The sequence below is a fragment of the Scatophagus argus genome, chromosome 8 (genome assembly GCF_020382885.2).
Source record: "Scatophagus argus isolate fScaArg1 chromosome 8, fScaArg1.pri, whole genome shotgun sequence".
NCBI classification, from domain to species: domain Eukaryota; kingdom Metazoa; phylum Chordata; class Actinopteri; family Scatophagidae; genus Scatophagus; species Scatophagus argus.
Window position 1 is genome coordinate 17441619 of NC_058500.1, and position 22700 is coordinate 17464318.

Here is a 22700-nt window from a genome sequence, read left to right on the forward strand (position 1 = left end):
CTCTCTCTCTCTCTCTCTCTCTCTCTCACTCACACTCTATCTCTGTGTTAAAGAGTGTAGGTGGAACAAATGCTTATTCTACAGTAAAGCTAAAGACAGAAAGTGTGAGACAGAGAGCCTGATCATGAGACAGACTGACAGTTTAATTTGCCAAGAGATGACAAGAGTGTGAAAGTGTGAATATGAGAGCAGTGAGAGAAGGAGACATAGAGAGAGCACCCCAGCAGTGGTGTGTATGTGAGTTTTTCACTGAAGAAAAAAATGCAGTAAGGAATTCCTTTAGTTGTCCAAACTTTGTCCCATTGCTTAGCTTATACTCACCCGTCCCAAGACGGGTGACTCCCCGGACGGGTGAGTATAAGGTGAGTATACTGTGGATAATCAGCATGCATCACCTTCCATCTCTTGCTGTTGTCTTGGCCAACCTGCACCCTCAGCTATGGACATTATTCAAATGTTTTTTGTCCAAGCCCAGTCAAACTGTTTTCCTCCTCACACAAGTTCATTAAAAGGAAAGGCATAATTGTTGTGTTTTATAATGTTTTAGCAGTTTTAACAATTGATATTCTATATAATTTAATACATTTATATTTAGTTGCTCATGTAACTTATTGTTAGTATTCCTAATCATGCATTAATTCTGATGGGTATCGAAGCTTTTATTTCCATTCTTTGTTATTCCATTTCCTAATTTTATAAAATACACAGTATGTGTATACACTACACTAGTATTTAGTGTTGACATGTTTATTTTTGAAATATGACTTCCACTACTCTCTCTATTTTTAGTCTTAATATTAGTTTTAAAGGTAAAAGTATACGTAACGATAAAGTATCATTTAGCTATCACACTCACAAAACTTATTTTGTGTATTAAAGTGTGGCCAAAGTGTCTCCTTCTATGCAAAACAACAAGATCATTTGTCAGTAGTACCATAAGGAGAAAAAAGTCAGGATCTTTAATAAACTTCCATCAACAGTCTATATATTCACGCTAAAACCAGTAGTCAGCTCGCTCTGAACAGCCATCACACAGTAGCACTGCAGTGTGGTAGCTGTGCTATTTCTCTATAACATTTCTTCAACCATTCTTCCTGTAGTTTATCTTGGCCTCCCTCTCTGCTCACAGCTGTCCTCCTCAAAGCTGCCCTTGGGGTAGTAATCACTGTGCCCAGGTGTGCCTCTGAGTCTGTGTGTGTGTGTGTGTGTGTGTGTGTGTGTGTGTGAGTGGGTGTGTGTGTGTGTGTGGGTGTGCGCGATATGTATAGGGTTACCGAGGGGCCCCTGAGTACAGATGTCTCAGATCTGAGTGAATCAATGAAATGCAACACTGGCAGATAGCTGACAATTTCTGTTGACACACTGTCATTATACACTCAGCTTAATGCTGAGCAGAGCATCCATTTAACATTTATTGTGTTTAAGATACAGTTTGAACATTAAATTAAGCGACAGCCTAATGAAAGCAGGCAGATTCATGAATCTGTAAGTCATACATTGAAAGATACACACATATACACGTGCATACAATGCAGACACAGAGGCGACAGTGGCAGAAACCTGACATTAGATGTCACCTTGTCACGTCTCCTTCCTTTGTGTCTGTCTCTTCTCCATTTTATTCCGCACACACATTCCTCCACTGTCTCTCTCTCTCGCTTTGTCGTAGGAGTTTGTGTTTCAAAGGGGGAAATTACCTTATCCATACACAAGACACACAATACCAACAAACTATCAGTCATGCCCTACAGCACAGCTTTTCCCTCCTGTCTCCAAACCTCCACTCCCTTTCATAATGAGAAGAGTTCTGGTGCTACTTGGCACTGCTCGCCAACAGCAGCTGAGAGGAGCAATGAAGATCTTTTTTTTATGAGTGGAGGAGTGATAACCTAAACAAAGCAAGGACATTCAGAGGAGAAAGTGATGTTTTGGAGTTTCAGGGTTGAACAAACTGTACTTTTCTCATCAGTTCAGTCCTTGTGTTTCTTTCTTCCACTTTCTTCTCCCCTTCTCCACATTTTTTTCTTCTGTTCTTGCATCTCTTTGCCTCTGCCTCGTGTTTCTGGCTTGTCTTTTCCTCTACTCTTACTTGTTCTCTGTGCTTTTATTATTTAGCACCTGTCGGCCATAGAACAGAAAACCTTGTCATGCCAACCATCTGACGTAGAAACACACACAACATCAGTAGTCCTGACAGAACCACACACTTCCAAATGCTGATGCATGCAGACCCGCAAACACAGGGTTCCAGATACAGTACACATGAATACACCACACACACACACACACACACACACACTCCTGACATTCCTGATGCACATTAGCTAATGTGGAAAGACGGCTGGACTGAATTACCACTATACCTAATGACTATTTCATGTCAGGATGAAAGGAAGAGCAGAGAGGAAGACGAGAGGCCAGAAACTGAATAAGGGGTTTTGACTCTGATGCTTTCCTCTTCCTTTGTCTTTCTGTGTCTCAGATCAGATTAAATTGATCTCACAAGGTATGGATAGACTCAGTTTTTTTCAACTAGGCCGACAAGCTTAATGGTCTCGAAGCTGATTGATTCTACTTTATTGGATTAAGTCTTAAATTTACACTTCCTGTCTCACCTGTCTCTTTTTACCAGTGCCTTGGTCAAGAATTTTTTACCATGCCGACCCCTATCCCTTTGCACTTATAATGCAGGAATTGAAGTTTGGTCAAATTTGCACATTTAATTGTTTCAGTATTCTAGTAAGTACCTTATTCCTAATAAAAAAGACACTTAGATATTACACGAGATATTATAAAGGTTACACCTTTATACAACTGATACATTTAATGCAACTTCTGTTGGATAATGTTAGTCTTACACTAATTCACAAAAAGTCAGAATAATAAAGTAATGTGGGCTGGTTGTAATGCTACTATTACGTAATTATTTTGAAAAGGAATAATGAAAGGAAATAATCAAACTGAGAAGTCGTCTCCGTTGTCACAGCAGCACAGTGTTTTTCTGAACCAACCAAAGGAGCTTTAGAATCCAGTCTTCATTTTGACAGACCTGACTGTCAGGTCATCCTGTACTGCAGTTAGGACAAGAAATCCATCATGAGGAACTGAAGGAACTTGTGGAGTCAGAGTCACAGGAGTGTCTGGCTGTCACAATCCGATTCAGAAGGAGGAGTCAGATGAGGGAGTGGAGATGGAGGAGAGTCTGCTTTTAGGCCGGGTATAGAGGATCACTCCTCTGTTTCACCCAAGCTGGGCAAGAGATTCAAAACTGATCCTCACCATTCAGTGACACAGGATTCAGCGGAAGGAGTCAGAAGAAGATGATTGGCTTGTAGGTTAGACACAGAGGTAGACTGTACCACTTTATCCAAGATAATACTGACAGCAAGTTGAACACCAGAATCCAAAGGAGTGGGTGGACAAGGGTCTGTTACTCTGCTCTCTGTTTACTGATTCTGATTCTATTGATTAATTCTGACCAAGGCTCCTTGTTTAAATCTTCAGCCTGAGTGTGAATGGTGCCTGCACCATCCACTATGTCAGCACACTATCTCCCTCACTGCAGCATCAGCAGTGGTGCTTAACACCTCTTAAATTTCTTTCTCCTCAGGACGTCTTGAGGCTACATCTTCCTCATCTTTTTCTGGATAGACAGGATCCGTGATAGAGTGGGAGAAGGTGATCTGATAACCACTGGACAAAGACCTGGTCTCCTAGTCAGCTTTTGGTGTGTTAAATAGCATGTTGATGGGCCTGTGAACACTTCTCAGTAAATTCAATGAATATTTTGTTGCTGTATATCAAAATGACTTAACTGTCACAGTGACAATAAAAATCTTCCAATGTTAGGATCTCAGCAATGGACTGGCGAGTAAAAAAACCCACTCAAACATGTGTATTATTAGACTTTTGCTTTAAAAATAAATATCTTTTTACTTTTGGGAATGAAGAATGTGAAGTTAATAAAATGTCCATTTTGTGATAGCTTACACAGCCCCAAAGGTATATAAGCACTGCCAGCTTTAGGTGTTTTTATGTAGAGTAGAGGTGTGTCCAGGTGTGCAGGTGAAACCAACTGTTTTTCAGCATGTCACAGCCTGCTCTTTTCTTTTCTTATCTTATCTTATCTTATCTTATATTTCCAGCATAAAGACTAAACTCCCTGTTGAATGCTGGTCACTAATAATGTTTCTTTCTTTCATCTATCACCATTACTGTCAAAAAACAGATGGAGTCATTCATGCACACAAAGAAATACACACTCTACACACGACACACAGACACAATGAATAACTCACAACACCAAATACAGATTCTTTTCAGGTATTAGGAAATCTTCTTTTTCTGTAGATATCTGAAATCCAGATATCTGAAAAGATATTTAGATTTTCACCAGTTATATTATGATATGTTTTCACTGATCACACCTTGAAATGCATATAGATTCAAAATGCACAGTGCTTACACAAAGGAGAGATTCTCAAGGGACATGGGTGTGTTTATGTTGCCCTCAGGTAGACACCATCATCAGCTACTGACCTCTCTGTCCTCATCGGCAAAATAGGTACAAATGCAGGTTATCTGACCTGGTTGCCTCCCTCAACTCCACTTTCCACCTTTCTGCATCTACCACAACCCTTCTTGTATATCTTTCCATCCAACTTCATAAAGAAAAGAAGAACGGGGCGTAACATAACCTGTTGGTGCCCTTTTTGCAGCACCAGTACCTCTAATTACTACTTTCCTGACTATTTGCATTTCATCATAGAAAGCTAAACGTGTATAAATCTTTTCCTCCGTCTTTCATTTCTTTCTGCCCGTATTCCACCTCCCTTCCTTGTTCTCTTTTACATTTGAGTCTCCTTTTCTCCTCTTCCTCCTTCCCTGCATGTGTAAGGAGTCACATTCAACATGCAAATGATCAATCAAATGTACTGTCCCGCATCACAAATGTATTAAAATGCATGCAGTTGATGTATGTGCACAAATGTATACAGCATACAGGAACAGACTTTCCTTTTTTAATCAACATAAGAATTCACAGTTGAGGTGGTTATCAAACCACACACACACACACACACACACATACACAAAGCCAGTGATAATGAGGGATGCAATGAGCAGTATATAAGCATATGGGGTCTGAAGCATGAAAGACTTTGCTCTTTGAAGCCCCCTCACCCACACAGAAGACACCAGCCAGTTTTTTTCATAGTCTCAGCTAATAGTCAGTAGTCACATAAAAGGCTGTCAGCTCTGTATTTGAAGATGCTAACTTTCCATCCTGCCAATAAAAACAGGTTAAAATTTCCTTAAACATGTTCATTGAACTAGCTACAGAAGTTCTTGAGACAAATGTCTCAGGGGGATCAGCCTCATCCTGAATAAACATGAATGCCAACAGTGCAACAGTATGTCAGTTCATCATTCAGTTGTAACTGCAGCTCAGTTTAGCTGGAAAATAAAGGGAAGGTGGGTTCAATAAAAGGGTTACTTAATCTGTTCTGAAAACAGCATTAGGATTGTTTCTTATTGGGTTGTCAGCCAGGCACTACCCTAAGTGTGCAATGGTGTATGATGCAAATCTATTTGTATCTTGCATGTAGCTATCCTTAATTAATTTTAAATTCACTTATCTAGGTTTGGATACACTCTTTCCCTGTCTTCAACTCCTCCTATGAGATTTGGTGTTCAACTATATTGCTGAAAAATCCCTTTCCTGTCCTGAGGACCATGTGGACAGAGGATACTGTGGACAGCATAGTCCCCACATTTGGTAGTGTTAAAATAAGGTTTCCTAACTGGCTTCCCCTTCATAAACAATAACAATTAGTTTGCTAAAAGCTTCTCTTCTGCAACTGAACTTGGATCTCTATATTATTTGCCTGCTTTACCTGAATTTAGAAAATGTCCCATTGGCTGAAGTTGAGATGATAAAAATGTTTTGTTCTTTAAACATCCAAAAACTGGATGAAAAGTTAAAGCCATCTGGTTTCTGTTATGGTGCAGCTGTGAAAAAGTCAATGCAAAAACATATCCCTTCTGTGCATCTGTTTGAGTATATAACAAAAAGAACTCTTAATAATAGGATACAAACTATCAGTCCAAAGAGCTCTCACTTGTTAGTTAAAAACCGGGATGCCTTTTCCTCTCTTAAATACGAAAAACAGACCTGAAATCTTTCCACATGCTGTACTTTAGGTAACAGCTCTCTACGTGTCAAATGTGTTTTCCACAAGCCCAGCTGCCCCTGAGCCTCCAGCTAAAATATCTTATCTGTCCATCTGAAAATACCATTTTACTAATGGCCACAGCTACTGCTACATACCAAACATGCTTCTTGCGCAGAACCTGTCAGGATGCCCAACTTCTGCTGTGCTGCTGTGTTATTGTGTGTATACTCGACATGTGTGTGTATTTGTTGTTGAATTTCAGCCACTGTGTCAAGAAATTCCTCCTTGGGTCAGTGTTCTTAAGGGTTTACTTCACTTCTCTGAGATGTTTTTCCAAAGTATTAAAGTAGTTTGAAACTGCACACACATGCTCTTGCACTGGATTTGCAATGCATGCACAAATACATCATATGTGCAGATGCTCATCTGCATAGTATAGTATAAATAGCAGTGCAGTATACACTCCATACACACCTTTATCTTTCTGCTGGTGTACACAAGTGCAAATTTTCCAATTTCCAATCTGTGCATTGTAGACTTGTAGACTGTGTGATACAATCAATAACAAAATGTCTTTGTTCTCTATCCATCTGCTTGTTAGCTTCTCAGCTTATAGACACGCACTTGCATGTGCACACTCGCGCGCACACACACACACACACATTGAGACACGCCCATCACAGTCCCCAGGTGCGGTTTGTGGAAATGGAGGCTCTCTGAAGGTGAACCCCATGGTGAGCAAAGGCGAGCTGCTGTGCTCTGTGAGTGTGAGCGTGCATGTGTGTGTGTGTGTGTGTGTGTGTGTGTGTATGTGTCCTTTCATGTATTTAGTTGTATATTATGTCTGCATTTGGGGCTGGCAGTCTTGTAGACACCCAGCCAAAGAATAAAAAAGAAAGACATTAAGAAAGATGTATAAAGCTACATAGAAGCAGACAAACAAATATACAATTGTGAAACTAAAAACAAAGAAAATTGAGATAGAATGGTAGATAGTGAGAGCTTGGGGGTGGGGGTGGGGGGGCTGAAGGATGGAGGGATGTAGCTTTTATCTGGAGGAGGGGAAGCCAAATTAGAAATGTGGCATGATCCCCCCCTCCTGGGACTGAGTCAATTAGCCTGCCTGGAGGAGCTGCCAAGAGGCTGGGGCTGGGGGATGGTGTCAGCAAAGAGGGTGGTGGTGGAGGGTGACTGGTTCAGACAGGAGAGACCAAGGGCGTAGGCAAAAGGGTTTTCATGGAAGGGTGGGTGGATGTGGAGGGAAGCTGGCTAACATTCACAAGACTGAACACAAAGACCTGATAGGTTTGTGTGTTATATAACATATACTAATGTGATTGTAGAAAAAGTTAAGGTTGGCAGTTTCTATAGGTGATTAACACCTGCAGATGGAACATATCAAGCCTAAACACAATTTTATTTGTCTCATCCTCAGCTTTTTTATGCCCCCTTACTGCAAATTGCCCAGCAAACCACAGCAATGAATTACAAAAATATTAGTTTTGTCAGTTTTACATTATTTTCTTCATAAACTGGATCTAACTGCTAGACTTGGACATGAAAACTGAGGTAAAGTTTGTGACTAACTGGAAGAAAGGCTGAAAGACAATGGAGTGAATGGCTGCGGATGTAGGTGCAAATGACAGGTGTAATGTTGAATTTAACAGGACTGGCAAAATTCCATTGTCTTAACAAGCAGCTCAACCACAGACCACATCAATCATTACTGCTGTTATTATTAATAATGAAAATAATGTTAAGGAATTAGCAGCTGCTCCCAAAAACAAAACCTGGCCATAGTCTAAAAATCTCTCTCTCTATCTGATTTCTGTCACTCTCTGCTTTTCTCCAGCTGTGATCTTGAGCAGCTGCAGAACAGCCGAAAGCAGGATTACAGGTGGTGAGAAGGGAAAGGGGAAAGAAGGGGAGTAAGTGAAGTAGAGGGACAGAAAGGAGGAACAGGCCAAATAGGGAGGGAGGAGGTGAGGAAACAGTTGGGGGTTGTTAAGGGTAGTGGAGAGACAAGGTGAAGGAAATAAAAAGGGAAAAGGAAAGAAAGGGGTAAAAAGGAGAAAACAATGACGAAGAAATGAAGAAAGAAGAAAAAGCACTGCAGCAAATCTTTAACCCACATCATAAATTAGGTCTGTTTATAATAAAACATGAGTCTGATGGATGTTACAAAAACCAGCTGTCTTATGGGTGTGTAGCTGACAGAGGCAGAGGAGGTGTGAACAGAATAATCCCTGCTATGTGTGTGTGTTTATTAGTTTACCAAATGAGATACCAGACAGTCCGCATGTGTGGTATCATCACCAGTGGCAGCAGAGGGTGGCAAGTCACTTGAGTGACAGGTTAAAGAGGGAAGAGGAATGAGGGGAGGTTGTAATGCACACGCTCAGTAGTGTGTCACCAAGCAGGTCTGCATCGCCTTCCTTATCTGACAGGCACACTGCAGAACAGCAAAATCCCCTGCATAAGCCCCTCAAGCATTCCTCTGGGACACAGTGTGTGTGTGTGTGTGTGTGCACGCACAGAGACAGAAAATGTTTCTGAAAGTCTAAGGGTGCTTGTATATGTGTGATAATGTGTGTTTGGGTACTTATGTGTGTGTGAGAGAGAGAGACAGGGATGCAGAGAATCTCGTTATTTTCCGATCTTCCTGCGTAAAGCTTCCTAATTCCACCTCACCTTCAATACTGCATGGCCGCCCAAGGTGACAGGACAGGACAGGCTCCAAGCTCACACACTCCCACACACACACACACACACACACACACACACACATCTTCACGAATCAAGAGTGCAATTACAGGTCAGCCTGGCAAAGGAGAGGCTGTTCTGCAACAGTGCTGGACAGACCTGAGCATTGGAGGACGAAAGAAGAAATTAAGAGGGACAGGAAGGGCGATAGAATGTGTGTGCATGTTTGTGTGTGTACATGTGCGTCTAATAAAGCACAGTGGATGGTAAGACAGTAGATGAAAACCAAATGTAAAAAGGAGACGTGTTGGAGAAATCTTTAGAGAGAAGCAGAGCAGTTTTTAGCCACCTTGTGTGCAGGAATATTCCATTGTACATGTGGTATATTTACTTTGTTCATTTTTTCTGATGTGTTTTTTTAATGTTGATTTGCCAATTACTGATGTTAAATATTTTATCTATGAATTACTCATAAACAATAATTATTATAAGTTAAATAAATATCAGCATAAAGAGACACAGCCTGTTGTCTCAGCCCCCAGGACAATATTAATACCCTGAGACTGATAAGGGCAGCATTACATATATATAAATCGATTGCCAGTTAAATAGTTAGGATCTCGTTTGAAATTTTTTAAAAACCAGTGACAGGTATTGTATTTTATCAATCAATATCAATATTTTATCAAGTATTTTATCTTCTCCTGTCTCTTATTACCAATAACATCAGACCAGGATCGGTGTAGACCTGCAACATATCTTCAACTAATTATCAGTACTATGATCTAAACTTAAGTTTTAGATCTTAAATATGAAGTTGCCTGTACATATTGTCACTCACAATTGACAAACTGCCAAACTCCACAAGCACAATTTCATATCTCTGCAGCTGGAGTAGATGGATGTTTGTGGTGAAGGCAGTCAGTATACGCAAGGAATGAAGAGCATGAGCCTTGACCAAGTCAAGAAGGGAGTGTGAACTTATCATGGGCCAAGAAAAATCTGCACAAATCTCATCCACTAAATTGTTTCTTCTTTCTCTTTCCCCTGAAAGACTGTTTTGAATTTTGAATCTCTTTTTTTTTTCTTATTTTACTGAACTTTCGCAGCTATTTTGTGTGAAGTTTTGTGGTGCACATTTTGATTTAGGTATGAAATATGTCAATTTGACTGCAGGATATGCACAAGTCATAATTTTTTCTCATTTTATTTAGACACGTTTCACAGTCAGATTACTTTTGTGAAATTGACCTCTGCGGGTTGGTAATGTCTTTTTGGAGCAGTTAATTTGTGTACAACAAAGAGAGTGGCTTGACATCAATCGAGACCTGTTAATTTTTAATTTCTTTCTAATTTATACTACATTCTAATTTTAGTTTGGGCTCAACTGGAGTTGTTTAATCAGGGTACATACCATAGGCAAATGCTAGTGATACGGGATATCACTCAACATATTTCCTTCCCCCTGAACAGCCTTCAAATCAGCTCAGGAAATAACAACCTGATCACAAACCGGTTGACCCAGTGGTGTGACATCCAGGTTACGCATCCATCCACTCACTGTGAACAGTCCACTGATAGTGAACTGAGATTGAACACCGTGTCCTCAGCCTTACCTTTTCTTCAGGCCATCATCACTTTCAGTGATCCGTTTTTATCTGATGACACTGAGCCACGTTACCATTTAAGTCTAATTAACCTCATCCTCATGTTTTAGGTCTCTGATGGATCAGTCGCCAGATGTCATCAGATTAAACCAATTAAATGTACTCCATCTGCACGGCCAGCCAGACATCATCACTTAGCTTTTCACTTGTGTGGAACCTTAAATGATTTTATACTGTGCTGATTGTTTTTTTTTGGTTGGTCTGACATTTCATTGTGATCCTTATTTTAGGATCAGGTGATTCTTCACATGAGTCATGACTTTGAGATGAGTTAATCAAGTTGAGTTAAGTACCACAAATTCTGGACGTTTAAAGTTTGGCTTAATTTATGAAATGCTGATAACAGTTTTGTGGAACAATGTGCTGTTCAATCAAGTATGTTATTAAATAACAAAGAAAAATGTTGGTATTGTTCCAAAACTCCAAAACTTTTGTCTCCAAAAATTATATTGGCACTGTTACTGAAAATTTTAACCCAGTTCTATCTCCTACTGCTTGATGAATTATTCTCTGCGCCTCTCTAGTCTCCCTGCTACAAAACATAACTAATACTCACGTGTCCTTACACAGTTTCAGTGCTGGTTTCATCGCTTGGAAATCTGTCATCCTGATTCATTTTGTACATCCTTTCATTTTTTCTTTTATCTTTTAAGACCTGTGCAAAAGGTTGAGTTGAACATCAGTTAAGCTGTTATCTTCATTTTTATCTATGCTAGACATTCTAGCTTCCTTTTCTAGCCTTTTAACTCTGTGATGAATTAGGGTAACTATCTTCGCTGACCTCAGGTTCAGCTCTTTTGCTATCCATCCATCCAGGGGTTTTGGTTATCTTCGCACATCAAATGACACGTTTCAAACATGAGTTCTGTTATGTTACATTGTTGTATATGTCCTAAGCAGCCAAATATCTAGATGAAAAGAGAGAATAAGAATAACAAACAGCTGCTACCTTGGGTCATTAAGTGATCAATTTATAAAGATATAATTTGCTGCATTTTGTTCCATTTTGTAACACTGTGTTTTGTATTTAATCATTTATTCATGCACAATTTAGGTGTGTGATTATTGCACACATTCTGTTTATAGTTTTCTTTTTTTGCTTCATTTTCCACAAATGAAACAAGACTCCCAACCCTCCCTGAAGGACCCAGTTTGCTGTGACATGTAGACGAACAGCATTTTAATATCACAGGAAATAGTTGTTTCTTTATGCATGAGAACATCATATCAGAATAATGTTTTTTTAGTATTATTTTTACCTCAGTATGTTATGTTATGAGTAAAAACATCACATCACATTTTGAGCATACAACAGAGATACCAAAACAGGGTTCCACGTATTTTACATGGACTCATGTGACACTGTAACACACACACACACACACATACATTTTACCATTCATTAGCAGTAACTTCTATATCAAGATTAAATATCATGTTGGTTTTTTTTTTTTTAATCAGAAAAATTGAAAAACTCAAAATAAATAAATAAAAGTAACTGATGAAAGTTTGATGCTAACAGCCTTTTGCTTTTTATTTGAATGAGGGAACAACCTCTGCTCCCGTCAGTCCCCTCTGGCTATATGGGAAAAAAGTCAATATTTCAAGAGAGCAGAGACACTCATTAAATATTTTAAACAAAGGAAAGCTGACATTGCTGCCCAATATCATTCTCTCTCTCTCTCTCTCTCTCTCTCTCTCTATCTCTCCACAGCCTATCCTCATCGGTTCTTCTGTCCTTATACCTTCTTCACTCCATCATACACATGAAGAAAGAGAAAGGCAAATGGACAACGAACACAGACAGTCAAAGGGAAGATTAATCCTGTGGTCCTCAGACACATAAGTTATTGTACCACAGTTATGTTCTGCTTTACACATTTTTCACCTACTTTATGCTGACCTGGTAGATAGTTCAGGCTGAGGAAAGGGTTAAGAGGAAGGTTAATGGGTTTTTCCAGTGAGGAAGGGTTGAGATGGGGGTTAATGGGTTTGAAGGTGTGGCAGTGGATCAGTGTATAGCCATCTCAACCAGGAAGTTGCCTTGGTGGCTGATTCATCACCAGGCAATCAGCAGACCCACCTTGAACCTACAGGAGCTGTTAGGTTAAAAATGACTGAACACGAGCGAATGTAACCGGCTGGTGAAGCAATTATGTGTAAGCTGTCCTATGCACTGGGTCTGTCCTGGGAAAAATCCTCTGATACACAGGACTGTATTTTAAATCTGCAACCACAGCTGTGTGTTTGGCATACAGAGGAAGAGCTGGGAAATTAGCTTGCGCCATAACCACCATGGCTCAAAAGACAATGCAAAGAGTCACACCTACAGAAACTCCAAATCTCCACATTGTAGAGCAACGAAAGTGCAATTGCAGGAACAAAATGTCGCTGGTTGGATAAGCAACCAAGCAGCAGACTAAAGTGTAGTAAAAAAAAAAAAGAGAGAGAGAGTGAGAGATAAGCCACAGGGAGGATGATTATCCCAGAGGGCCGGCATGTAAAAGTTAATAAAACCATAACTATATACTTTTGATGTCCAATTTGGCAGCTATCAAGCTAATTAGCTTGATATCCTATTCGGATTCATAACTCAGTTTCCATATTTTTGTCTAGATGTGCAATTTGTTGTCATTTAGGTTTACTACTTTACAAATTCACTTTATTTATCCTTAACTGCAGCATACATAATACAGTCATGGATTTTAATCAGGCCTCAAAGTGTGAGGATCTCACCTTTGTGGCTCCTCCAGGGTACTCCACTGAATACCATCAGCACCTCCAGTGATATTGTGTGTCTCATGATGGTCAGTTTAAAAGTAAAATGATCAAAATCAAGACAACAGAACCAGAGCAATCATCTCTTTTCAAGCGTTAGCCTCAATATGAGGAGTTGCCTCGAGAGATCTGGTAAGCTCACTTCTTTCCGACTTTTCCACAGTCCATTTATATTTTTTTAATTTGTAGACTTGACCCAACTGGTGCTGACACTGGTGACACCATTTAAAGCCCTAAACATTTGTGGTTGGAAGATATAAAAACCTGTTCAACGTAAATGTCCTCAGACATAAGTGCATTTTCATCACAAATCACCAAATGGAGGTGCCCAATAAAACCATCAGGACACGTAAGGAAGGTGTAACTGATCTCCCAGCTCAGCAGCACATGGTTGTCACATAGAACATCACCAAGAAAAAAGAAAAGGACCTTTATGCATTACCACATTGTAATTAAAACACACAATAAATATAAGGTGACACCTTGTTGGACCACTGCACAGACAACACACCTCACTGCAAAGGCAAATTAAGGGTTAATGTGCCGTTCACTGGTATGGTAATAGAGGGTTACTGTGCAGGTTAAAGTGGGTTAGGGGTGGAGGGGTTATAAAGATCACTGAAACCGGGGATTACAAGTCTGAAAAGGTGAGATGACAGACCAAATGCACACCTGTGAGCTTGAAAACACATATACACCCACTTCCACACAAAAAAATTGTGTGGTGAGAGCTGGGTATAAACAAAGAAGACACTGATGCTACAAAAGGGAACAGATATTGAAAGCTTTATAAAGGTGGGTGAATTATCACAGAGGACAAGTTAAAGAAAGGAAATGGGTGGAAGAAAGGACAAGAGCAAGGCAGAGTGGCATGGGATAAGCCTCTGTCATTAGATGTGGGATTTCAGCAAAAAAAAAAAAAAAAAAAAAAAAAAAACAGAATAGGCAGAAGTAAATGAGATTAGAGAACAAAAGTGGCAGAGTGTGGCAGGATGGAGGGTAGAGGGAGGAGTGGAAGGATGAAGCACACAATAACTGCAGGTGTAAAAGGACCAAAGACTTATAGTCTTCCACTATATGACGACTGGTTTCTTTGTTCACTACTGATTTAAAATTCCTAGAATGCTTTTAACACAAACCATTTGAAAGCAGAAACTGGACATATGTTTATGTAGACCGTATTATGATCTCAAACTGAAAACAGAACTTTAATGTTATTTATCAATGCCAACTGAATAAGTTGGCATCGATTCTCTGCAAAAACAATAATAATTTTCTCTAAATCCCCCACTTCCACTGGTGGACCAGGAAATTAAACATCTAAGACAGACATTCTCCCACATGCACGCCAACTCTTTCTCCTTTGCCGATTTATGCTCCAATGAATCATCCAGAGATCAAATCCAGTTGAAATGTTTTTACTTGCATATACTTCCTGTGAAAAGTCAACAGTTATTCTGTCCAACCAGACTAATATATCACCCAAATGAACAACACAGATATGAAACCACAAATACAGCAGAACTGACACATTCAGAGCTGCATGGTTCCAACACAAACACCTGAACAGGGCATTCCCCAGCTTCACTTTTACTTCAGGAAACTGAAAGCATACAACATTTTGGCTTAGTTATTAAAGCTAACTGAATAAATGAATACATTCACACTTTTACCCCACAGTCAAATACACAAAATACTTCCTACATCAGTTACTCATTAAATTATAACCTCTGGCAAACATCTTCACTAACATGGACAGAGATCCTGGCAGAAAAGACACAGACAGACACCAGAGCCAATGTCAGAAAATCAAAATCTCACCTTCATCAGCAGCTTCTTCCTCCTGCGTTCGTCCTGTTTCAGTCCTCAGCCCCTCCTAGTCACTTTCCCCTTGGCAGGTGCCATCATGGTCAAATAGTCCACAGGAAAGGACTGTTCTCTAATTCTCTCTCTCTCTCTCTCTCTCTCTCTCTCTCTGAGTCCTGTATCACCACCAGAAAAGCAGCATGTGTGTGTAAGCGTGTGTGTGTGTGTGTGTGTGTGTGTGCACACACAACTCCAAAGGTCCTGGAATTCCTAAGCCCTGTGCTAAACAGCAAGCGTGGTTGAGCTCCCTCTCCGTCTCTCTGCACTCTTTTTCCTCTCGCTTCCCGGCCGGGCAGAGAGGAGGGGAAGACAGTCAGGGGGTGGGACAGAAGACAGAAGCTGCTTTCAGCCAACTCTTTCTCTATCTCTCCTTTCTTCCCATCTTTCTCTTCCTCTGTCCTTTTCCCTGTGTCTCCTTGTTTTTGCCTAAACTTTTACGCTCTGTCTTTTGGCTTGTTCTCTGTGACAGATACTCTTTCACTGCTCAGCAAGGCGTGAAAGCAAAGCTCTCTCTGTCACACACACTCACACTCACACACACACACACACACATACACACACCCTCCTCTCTCTTTCAACGCCACTCCCTCTGCCACAGTCCAGAGGTAAAGTCACTCCCTTGCTGTGTCACCCAGCCAGTGTCTTCCCCCTATTATGATTCAACATACTTTGTCCTCAGAGGTGTGCTGCTGTGTGCGTCCATTTGTCTCTGTGTGTTTTTTGATGATCTAGCAATTTTTTGGGGGCGATTCAATGGTGACGAGAATTAGGGTGCATTTGGGACAAGGGTGCACCTAACACTTTGATTTATTTTCAGTTTCATTGTTCAAGGTGTTGTTTTTAATATTCTATTTAATTTGGAGCTGAAAAATAAAAACTGATTCGGGTCCAGAGTTCATCAGCTGTGATGTCCTTGATGCTTTTTTGTTTCTGCTGTAGAACTTGATGAAAAAAGGCTACATTGGTTGGATGATGCAGATGCATGATTAGAGGTTTCAGGGCAAGATTTCACTCGCCTAAATGAAGAAGGAGAAATAGTTTTAAACATTAACAGTTGCTTCTGAGTCCTGGGAAAACTTGGATGGGGTTGGTGACCCAATTCTTCCCTTCTGCCTGTCTCACAGGTCAAAAGTTTGCTCTAGAAAGTAACACTAAAATAACCACACTTGACACTGGAGGCTGCCCATAACACCTTGAAACAACATTTAAAAAATAGATAAGCAACTCTTGCACCACATGAGAAAAGAAAAAGTCGTCCATCCATGTCCTCCATCCCCCTCAAAGGTCAGCACTGTCAAGTTGAAGTGACAATGAGGTCAACGGTGTGATTTCCTACGTCAAAGTGCACAAAACCTGAACTCTCAGCAGAACATTAGGGCAGTTTAATTTCCAAGAGTGGATCCTCTGATTGTGGCAATTCTGGTATGAACATGGCTTAAGGGACAGGGTCCAAACAATCCCCTCCTTCTTCGTCCACCATTGACGTTCCCATGAGGACTACGCTTAAGTATACAAGGAAATTTCCAGAATGTGAACATTTAAAATTGTACAGAGATAATACAGAGTATAATGAGGGATAAAAGATATTCACTTATAAGCACTGGTATTTGGTGACCTACAAATAAGACTCAACAATCAGCTATCTTTCTTGCTTACAGCACCTTTGAACTGTATGTTTACAAACAGCAGTGACTGTCACTGGGTACAGTATATCATCTGTACTGTTAATTATTCACTTATACAACATCCACACAATAGAGCACATACAACGAAGGTGAAAGACTACACCTTGTGGGACGCATTCAAACAAAACATAGACTCTCTTACTGTATTTGTAAAAAGATACCAGACAACAACTATATCACTGATGAGCCCACACACGCGCACACACACACACACAGGTCAAGAAGTCAGTGCCAATGGGAACATTCACATTCAAACACTCATGCAGGTACGCTCATATGCACACACAAACACCTGCTGAAGGTATGTTTATGTCAACACAAATGCATGCAAACAAACTCACACAAAACGCACACATACGCACATACACACGCTGCGTGCCGTCTGTCTGGCGTCTAGCTGGCACCATTCAGACAGCCATCTCTAGAGGCCACAGAGGTAGCCAATCACCACTGCCAGTCAGCAGCTTTCATTATCACACACACACACACAAACACAAACACACACACACACACACACACACACACACACACACACACACACACACACACACACACACACACACGGTAGGTCCTTGGAGAATCCAGACTGGGAGAAGAAGTGTGTGTATACAGACAACTGAAAATCTCCTGCTGCTTCTGTCTCCCTTGTTACCAGTAAGTTGAATGAACAAGGAGAAATTAGTGAATTACAGCAGAATAAGATGTCATATTGAGAAAAGCTAACAGACACATGAAGATCATGTCTTTCTGATGAGTTCTCCTCAGTTTTTCATCCAGCCGACATCAGACTTTCTGAATTGGACCTTATATATTGGATTTTAAAAATACTATTTGCACTGATGAACCTTACATGAAAACATGCACAATTACTGCTGTTTTACCAAAGATGTCTTAAGTGTTTTTTTTTATATTTTTTAAGGAACAATAAGGCTCCACCTATTTGTATTGCAATTAGACTGGCTTTATATGAATGTTTACATGCTGATGTGATGTAATGTGAATGGTAACCAATGGCAGAAAAGTGAAATATGTGACTGGTGGTCAAAGGGCTAAAACATGTTAAAACTACTGATTTTAATGTAGTGGTGACAAGGTAACGCAACTCCAGTACTTACTTATGTGCTCCTCTGATACACCATATAGTGTAAAGAAAACAGACTTGTTTGTTACATCTTTTAAATTACATCTAACAAATAAGTATAGAAAAAGGCTTATGCTAATAAAATTGCAAGCAGCATCTTTAAAGGATCAGTCTGCTGAGCTCTCTTCCAACATTTTGGTGGATTTGTTGTTGGTTTAATTCCTTCCTTCCGTCCTTCCTTCCGTCCTTCCTTCCTTCTCTTTCTTTCTTTAGCACATGTGCACTTCTAGGCACTTTGATGCATGTGTGTGAATGAGGCTTTTCACATAAACTGATATCTGACACCAGACACAAAGGCTGATAAGCCTGTGAAACACTCTCTGATGTCACAAACCGGACACAAGCGCGTAAAAATGTCACGCCATTCTGACAACATCAACACCAACCGATCCAGCATTTTCCATTGCAACAAAGATACACGCACACACACACACACACACACACACACACACACATTGCAGTGCCTGTGTCTTTTCCTTCTTGTAGCTTGTGAGTACTGGAATCATTTGTTTTTGCTGGAGCCTTTTGAAATTTTGTGCCTTATAATTTATTTATCAGCTATTGATTTTCTACTCACTAACACCCCCACACACACGCACACGTTACAATCCCTTTCCCTCACCTTTTCATTCACATAGAAACAGAGAGGCATGTGCAGGGCAAGGCAAAGCAAATTCTCTTTGTTTCTCTGTGTCATACACATGCACACATAAACACACACACATAAACACACACACACACACTCACACACTGACCCTGTTGCCTCTTTCCTTCGTCACAGCTAACCTTTACTCAGAGAAGCCTGTGGTTTTGCTTTCAGTGTCCACCTTTATCTAAAGTTGCCTTCTCCCCTTTAAATCCTTCCATTTCTCCATCATGCATCCGTCCGACTGATTCCAATCTCATGCTTCTCAACTCTTCTACTGCTTCACCCCACCCTTCTTTTGTCCCCTCCTGCTTTTCTCTGTCAATCCTCCATCTTTAATCATTTTTTTCTCATATTCTGACTTTGTTGCCCACTTCATGAGTCTCCTCCCTGTAGCACCACTACCTCCTTAATCCCTCTTTCTCCCCCTCTTTGTCTTCAACTGGTCTTTGTTTAATTTATTCTCTCTTTTGTCTCATTTCCCTCCATTTTCACCCTCACACACCCCTCCATGCCAGTAGTGCTTTTCTTCTTCCAGAATTACCTTTAAGTTCATACATCCACATTTCCCTCATTTGTACCTTTTTCCTCACTTTCCCTCCATTTTCTCTCTCCCTCTCTTTCGCCTAACATTGCCCCTGCACGCCTTCCTCCCTCCCTTCCTCTATCCGTCTGTCTCTATTCTCTGTTTGCTCAAGGCCTCTTTAACGAAGCCAGTCTCCTCCCAGGTCTCAACAGGCTATTGTCAATACTGACGTCTGGCCTCACACACACACACAAACACACACACTGAGACTCATGGATGAGCGCGAACACACAAACCCACAGACTCATAAACATGCACCCAAAAGTGCACATGGCTCTCTGTAAAGGTCTCAGCTTCTTCTGTCCTTTGTCCTGCCCTCTAATCGCACAGTTTAGCCTTTAACACTCCCTTAACACACACACACACACACACACACACAGAGGGAGTGCCAAATTCACCAGATCTCCTGTATTCACAGGACATGCAGATGGACAGGACGTTGTGTGGCAGAGAAAAGAGCATCAACATTAACAACATGTGGTTTGCATGTTGCAGTAATAGCTGAAAATGGAAACTTTAAGACCAAAATTTGCAGTGGAAATTCACAGTACATCACATTGTTACATGCCTTGTAACAAATCTGAGCAAGCTTGACACAAGTCTCTGGACTCACTTACTGGAGCAGCCTGAGATATACAACATGTCATGAACATGAACACATACTGAGATAAACATTCAACATTCATTTAAGTCTAAATACTAATAGATGAGGCAGCTAAGGAGAAGGAGGGAACACATTTGGTAAAAGCAGACAGCAGTCTAGCAGTGATGATGAAGTGCTCAGTGTTAGCTCAAGCAAATCAAATGAGAAACCAAACTAAATTATCAAGTTAAATGACAAAATGGGTCATGTGTAAATGCATTTTCTGATCTGATGTAACTACCAACAGGACTGACTTGGTTATGGTTTGGGTGAAATAGCTTAAAGTTATAGACAAGTTGTCTTTTGGGTTAAAATCCAAATTTTCTTGTGAATATGTGTCATCTCATGTCAGAGTGCCATATTTGATTGGGTGCTACACAGTAGCACTGACCGGGGACTTCTAGGCCTGCTTAAAATAACACAAGGCTCCAAGAATTTCTGCTGTGGAAATTACCAGCACTGACGTTCTTGTGCTTTTAGATAATAGATTTATAATAATAATGATATTATTCTTACCCCTTGTATGTGTAAGTACATCAACAATGATATAAGAGCAAACATCTTATATTGTCTATATTATGCTGTGCTTTTCTAGAAAAAAATGATATGACCAACTTGAAAGCTTCAACTAATGACTATGTTGATGCAATAATGTCACAATACTAACTACAACCCTTGCTCACTTTCTAATAAGCCATCAGGTCTGCACTCAGAAATGTTAGTTCATTTAATGAATGGAGTTGTTCTACAGGGCAAGGTTGAACTTTGTGGAGCTAATGTGAAGCAAAAAAGATTTTTCACAACCTTCAAACTCCAAAATGTCCTTGTTAGCAATAAAATCCAACTCTTTTACATTAACCTCTCCCAAATCACCAAAATACCACTTAATTGCAATCTTCTTTAAGCCTCCACATGAACTTACTTTGAAGATTGTCAACTTAAAGAAAATAACAGTGCATAGTGATAATACGTGACAGGACCTGGCCAAATCTTTTCAGCTCAATTTAATAATGGAATGGCCCAGATGATCTATGTTTATTTGTTGTTTAAACACAAGTTCATCCTTCTGTCCTTCTCTCTCTTTCTCTCATCTTATCCTCCCAAAGCAGCTCTCTGGCTCATATAAATATTTCACAACCAAAACTTAAAAAGGCTTGTTACTTTACACTTCAAAGACCCCAGTGTATGCATCACTCCCTCATGCACACATGCCTGCACACACACACCAGATACAAACACGCATACACATAATAATGCACACATACACGGCCCATTTATTGTAGGATACCAAACTCATACTCATACATACTAATGCACATTCACAGGTATATAAACCTTAAGGAATAAAACACATTTTCATACACAATATGGGGATTAGAGCCCGCACACGCATGCACACACACACACACACACATTGCTGTGGACTGCAGACCCGTGACTGACCAGGGAGAGGTGCAGGCAGATACACACACCTCATTAATGATTTATGTCATGAGGATGAGAAGAGATGATAGATTTTGCTCTCCAAAACACTCCTATAGCTTCCTGCTTGACCAAAATACAGAAACAGAGAAGAGTCATATATATTCATGTGAATATCAAAAAAGGTCAGTGTATTACCTAAAAGTGAACAGTCAGAACTTTTAACTTTAACTGGACAAAGAACAAAAAAGGCTTCCCATTTTGAAGTGAGTCTTATTTGCCATACAAGCTTCATGTTTGAATAGTGTATTAGCAAGGAAACCCAGTGAGCAGTTTCTATTCAGGGCACTGGGAAATGAGTGTCATGTTGCACAGGAGGCCAAAAAACAATCCAGAAAGAATTCATTTTCTTCCATCCTTCTCCCATAATTACACACAATAATTCAACACTGAAAAAACATGCCTCACAACAGCAGATACTGGACAAAAAAACAGACTGACCACGAAATGTTATTTCATTGACTTTAAGGACATTGTCTCAAAGTCATAACTGCTTTATTTTGGGTTAAATGGGCAATTTGTAAGATATTTATTTCAGTTCAATTCAGTCAATTTATACAGTGCAAATTCACAACAAAAGTTATCTCATGACACTTTCCAATTAGAGCAGGTGTAGACCATACTCTATGGCCCTGATTTTAGTTTAAACATTCCAAAAATGAGATTATCAACAATATTGAAAGAAACAACAATGCTGACATTATGTCAAAGAAATATTGTGTTGATATCCACTTTAGATAGCATGCTAACCAGCTTGTCCCAGCCCATTCTGTCTCATAATTCCACTGTATACCTTTAATGGCAGTATTCTGATAGCTCCTTAACACAACAGCAAGTTTCATAAATTTTATTTTAGCATTTAGTCTAGTCCCAGTCTGGTGTCCCACTGAGTGTGGTGAATCAATGAACCAAAATACAATCCAGTCAGCTATAGTGCTAACTGATCTAACTGTGGGTATAGCTATAGATAAGATACTGTAACTAAAGCAAACAGTATAGCGAGCAGCAGTTCGTAGTTACTCTGGTGATATACCAAGTGATCACGTGAGTGGACTGACCTGACCTGAAGATTTTACCTAAAGGATTACTGACTTAAAATTTCCCTGAGAAGAATTTTGACTTTCTTGCCATCAAGAGAGCTGGCTTGAAGTAAAACGTCTCTGCTATCTTCTTATTATTACTTCTGAAGCTATCCATGAACCTTTTAAAAAACTTTCAAGGCCTTATTTAATTTCTTCTTTGACAAGGAAATCACATTTTCAAGGCCAGTGGAAACCCAGTTGATTTTTCTTTGTAGTCTTCTCTCCCATGGCCTGTAAATGTATGCAGA

The 22700-nt window shown here is 40.0% G+C and overlaps 1 protein-coding gene across 1 annotated transcript in view; it reads right to left on the minus strand.

The window, feature by feature from the left end:
* The window catches only part of sema3b (sema domain, immunoglobulin domain (Ig), short basic domain, secreted, (semaphorin) 3B), a 70527-nt gene extending 54825 nt beyond the window's left edge, over positions 1-15702 (minus strand). Inside the window, exon 1 of the mRNA XM_046396335.1 lies at positions 15143-15702. The gene's annotated coding sequence lies outside the window, so the exon portion shown is untranslated. The remainder of the gene's footprint in view (positions 1-15142) is intronic.
* Between the last annotated feature and the right edge of the window lie 6998 nt (positions 15703-22700).